Below are 5,328 nucleotides of genomic sequence, written 5' to 3'. Positions count from 1 at the left end.
TTTCATATGAGCAGTTGATGGTCTGTTCCACACTCAGTTCCTGGCCTGGTTTGGGCTGAGGGTTTTGAGCTTTTCCATCGCCTCTTCCCACAGATGCAGTCAATCTGATTCCTGTGTGTTCCATCTGGTGAAGTCCACGTGAAGAGCCGCCATGTGTGTTGTTGAAAAAAGGTGTTTGTAATGAATAAATCATTGGTCTTGCAAAATTCTACCATGTGAGTTCCAGCATTATTTCTGTCACCAAGGCCACATTTTCCAACTCTCGATGCTTCTTTGTTTCCAACTTTTGCATTCCAGTCACCAGTGATAATTAACACATCCTGATTGTATGTTCGATCAATTTCAGACTTCAGAAGTTGATACAATTCTTCAATTTCCTTATCTTTGGCTTTGGTGGTTTTGGCATAAATTTGAATAATAGTCGTATTAATGGGTCTTCCTTGTAGGTGTATGGATATTATCCTATCACTGACAGCATGGTACTTCAGGCCAGATCTTGAAACATCCTTTGTGATGATGAATGCCACACCATTCCTCTTCAAACTGTCATTCCCTGCATAGTTGATCATATGGTTGTCTGATTCAAAATGGCCAAAAGCATTCCATTTCAGCTCACTAATGCCAAAGTCACTAATGCTCACTAATGTACGTTCCATGTTCTGATGATTAATGGATGTTTGCTGCTCTTTCTCCTCAATTTGAGTGGTACCACATCAGCAAATGGAGGTCTTGAAAACTTTACCTTATCCATATGAGTAAGGCTATGTTACTCAGATGATGCAGCTCTTTTCCTGTCCTATTTTGAGAGCCTTCTAACCTAACTGGACTATTCATAAAGTTGTATGGTAATGTATCAGACAGTTGTTTCTTTGCTATTCATAAGTTTTTCCCTGGCCAATTCTTTGGGAAGTGGATGGCCTCTTCTTCTTCCTAGTCTGTCTCAGTCTGTAAGCTTGGATAATACCTGTGCACCATGTGCATCCTGCTGGATTTGAAACACCAGTGGTTCAGCCTCAAATCTCACTTCAACACGTCACCATGGTAGGACAAACAGACAGACAAGTTTGTCTCCCTGTTGGAAACCACCCTTACCAACTTTACCTTATCTGGGTCACTGCAGTACTATTATAATAGTTTTATTAGGGGCAAGAGACCCCAGATTCAAATATGTTCAATAGAGATACTTTTATTAAGCCTTGTACAAAACAAAGACAAAACAATTATCCTGAATGAGGGAAACCATCAGTGTGAGAAAATTGAATGGAGTTCACTGAGTCATGGCCATTTGGCTAATTATATATGATTTAAAAAAACAAACAAACAAACTGGGAATCATCACAAAATCATGATTGGTAATAGATAGAATCATCACTGTTACAGGTGGGACTACAGAAGCAAGGAATAGACCATGATTGGTATTTGAAGATAGGAAATTGTTACAGGATTGATTCTGGGCCTTGACTACCTGGCTATGTGGTAGTCTGGATAGGCTGGGATTCATGACTATGCAGCTTGAATCTTAGCCTTAAGGTAGCTAAATCAAAAAAAACAAATTTATTGCTATCAAGTTGGATCTGACTCATACAGACCCCTCCTCTGGTTTCTGAGACAGTATCACTACTGAAGTAGATTGCCCAATCTTCCTTCCAAGGAGTGGATGGTGGATTTGAACTGTCAGCCTTCTGATTAGCAATCAAATGTCTTAGGCACTATGCCACTAGAACCCCTAAGGTGGCTATTAAACAATAACAACACTCCAACTTTAATTTAAATTAGAAACAGACACTCTCGGAAAAGTTCCCTAGTTATTTGTGAGAGTATAATCTACTTTCAACTACATTCTTCCTGAAGAGAAACTGCCCTTATCTAGGTTTGTCCTGGAACATGTCTGTACATAGCCATTGTTGTTGTTGTTGTTGTGTGCCATCAAGTTGGACCCGACTCATAGAGACCTCTCCTTGGGTTTCCAAGGCAGTATCACTATGGAAGTAGATTGCCTAACTTTCCTTCCAAGGAGTGGCTGGTTGGTTTGAACCGCCAACCTTCTGGTTAGCAGTCAAGTGCCTTAGGCACTATGCTACCAGAGCTCCTGTACATAGCCATAATACTGGTTTAAAGGTCAGAAAGAACACAAATGACATCTGAAATTTATGTCAAGCCTCAAAATTGAGTTAAGGCCTCCACTCCAGACCACAGCCTTCCAGAACCCCAAGTGCTTTAGAGAGTAATATTTATTAATGGTTACGAAAGGTCAGAGGGATGCAAAAGGAATGCTTAGGGAACACTGAGCTTCTGTTAAAGGTGATGAAATAATGGGAAACAGTGGTGATGGATGCGCAGAATTGACAAAACTAATGCCACTGAATGGTATATGTAAGAAAATTTTGAAATGGCACATATGTCATTATAGCTGTATGTTTAACACAAATTTTTTTAAAAATAGAGATCTATAGAAGTCATAAAATATAGCAGTATAATACTTCATATTGTTGTTAAGTATCACTGAGTTGGTTCTGACTCATAGAGGTCATTTGTACAACAAACAAAACACTGCCTGGTTTTGGGCCAGATTCATAATCCTTGCTATACCTGAGTGACTCCAGTGTGTCAGTCCATCTCACTGATGATCTTTCCCTTTTCCTCTGACCAACTTTACCAAGCATGATAGCCTTCTCTGGGGACTGGTCCCTTCTGCCAACATGATCAAAGTAGGCGATACCAAGTATGGCCATTCTCACCTCAAAGGAGCACTTCTAAGGACCTCTGGTAGTGTAGTGCCTAAGGTACTTGACTGATAACCAGAACGCTGGTGGCTCAACCCCACCAGCCACTCCTCAGAAGGAAGGTTGGGCAATCTGCTTCCATAGTGATATTGCCTTGGAAACTGAAGGAGGGATTGCTATGAGTCGAGTCCAACTCCACGACACATAACAACAAAAACAACAACAAAAAGGAGCATTCCAGCTGCCCTTCCTCCAAGACAGATCTGTTGGTTCTTCTGGCAGTCCTTGATATTTTCAGTATTATTCACCAATATCACAATTCAAAGGAATCAATTCTTCTGTTTTCCTTATTATCCAGCTTTTACATACAAATGAGACAATTGAAAATAATAATTTTCTTCAGCTTCACCTTGAACTTACAGATGACCAATTGATAGTCTGTTCCACAGTCAGCTCTTGGCCTTGTTTTGACTAATGATATTGAGCTTCTCCATTGTCTCTTTCCAGTGATGTCATCAGTTTGATTCATGTGTATTCCAGCTGGAGAGGTCCACGTGTATAAATTGCCATTTGTGTTGTTGAGAAAAGGTATTTGCAATGAATATGTCATTGACGTTGCAAAATTCTATCATGTGCTCACCAGTGTCATATCATGAACCCCTACTTTCCAACTACCGGTATTTCATACTTGTTTCCAGCTTTCATATTCGAATCACCAGTTATTATCAGTACTTCTTGATTTCCTGTTTTGTCAATTTCAGACTACAAAAGATGATAAAAATCTTCAATTTCTTTATTTTTGGGTTTGTAGTTGGTACATAAGTTTGAATAATAATAATATTAGCTGGTCTTCTTTGTAGGTGTATGGACATTATCCTATCATTTACAGCATTGTACTTCAAGATCTTGAAATCTTCTTTTTGATAATGAATGCCACACTATTATTCTTCAATTTGTCCTTCTTAGCATAGTACACCACCTTATTGATTCAAAAAGTCCAATGTTTGTTTTAGCTCACTAATGTTTTTTTCTTCTTGTTATTTGCCATCGATTCGGACCCAGCTCATAGCGACCCCTCCTTGGGCTTCTGGCTTCTGAGGCAGTATCACTACAGAAGTAGATTGCCAACCTTCCTTCTGAGGCTTGGCTAGTGGGTGTGAACAACCAGCCTTCTGGTTAGCAGTCAAGTGCCTTAGGCACTACGCTAAGAGAACTCTTTCAGTAATGCCTAGGATATTGATTTTTATGAGTTATGTATCATTTTTGCCAACTTCCAATTTTCCTAGATACATACTTTGTACATTATACATTCTTATTATTATAACTTATAACTGTGTCTTCTTATTTTGAGTCATACTCCATCTGGAGTCATAACCTCAGATTAGAATTATGTGTTTCCAATATACTTTGCCAAGTGGTGACTGTTTTACTTTAAAAACTATCTAATTTGAACCTAAATTTCCTTATCTTCTGAAATATTGACAGCAGTAATTTTTACCAGTTACTGTAAAAAAATAGGTAGATATAAACAGAATGTCTCCTAAGTATTAAGTGACCCTTAAATATCAGCCATTACTATGTGAGATCCACCTAACACCAACCACAGTTATTTTCCACATTTACTTAAGAGTTAAAACTATTTCATTTTAGATAGAAATCCAAGTGCAAGAAAGCCAAAGAAAAACATTATTTGATAACATTTGGAAAACATTATTAGATTGGTCATAGTAGAAGATATGTGAACCTGTGATGTTGTCTTTCTCATCCACATATTCTTTTCCATGTATACTGTGAAAATATTCATTTTGTTCCTCATCCACACAGTCTTAGTTTTGTAACTTCTCACTTTATCTGAAGACTAGACCGTAGCACACCACTTTCAGGGTATTTGTATTTATACTATTAACACACCACCATGAATTTGATTATAGTTGGCAGAAAAACCTGCTTTATGTAATGTAAATATAACTGTGTCCACATTTCTATCGTAATTGACTATCTTTCCTTATATAAAATCTATGTCAATCTATTGTCAATCTGGAAGACTTATGACTTGTTACATTGGACTTCTTTTGTTTTCTTTCTGCACTTTCAATTTACTACTCTATAACATTTCACCACTTCCTCTCTGATTTTATTTTATTGACATATGAAATTTTACCATTTCCTTATGATGACCTGCTCCCCCCCCTTTTTTTCTCCAAATGATGTTGAGTTTTGTTCCACATTGTTCTCCCTCTCTATTAAGGATCTATGTCATCCCTTTCAAGTGGATGACAGTGGTAGCCGGGCACCATCTAGTTCTTCTGTTCTCATAGTCATATGGGCTGCAGATCGGATAGTGTACCAGTCGCTAGGACTAATTGTTTCCATGAATTTTGGTTTTCTTCATTCTTCTTTGCTCTAGATGAGGAGAGACCCATTGTTGCATCTAGATGGCAGCTTGCTGGCTTTTAAGAACCCAGTCGCCACTCGCCAAAGTAGGAGGTGAAACAATGTTTTGTATAGTACGTTATGCCAATTGAGATTGGTGTCCCCTGCAACTATGGTCCCAAGCCCACAGGTTCAACTACTTGTTCCCTCTAGGTAGCTGGCTGTGACCAAG

The sequence above is a fragment of the Orycteropus afer genome, unplaced genomic scaffold (genome assembly GCF_000298275.1).
Source record: "Orycteropus afer afer isolate SDZICR_OR568_19922 unplaced genomic scaffold, OryAfe1.0 scaffold00614, whole genome shotgun sequence".
NCBI classification, from domain to species: Eukaryota; Metazoa; Chordata; class Mammalia; order Tubulidentata; family Orycteropodidae; genus Orycteropus; species Orycteropus afer.
The sequence above is the reverse complement of the archived record's forward strand: the minus strand, read 5'-3'. Positions refer to the sequence as shown.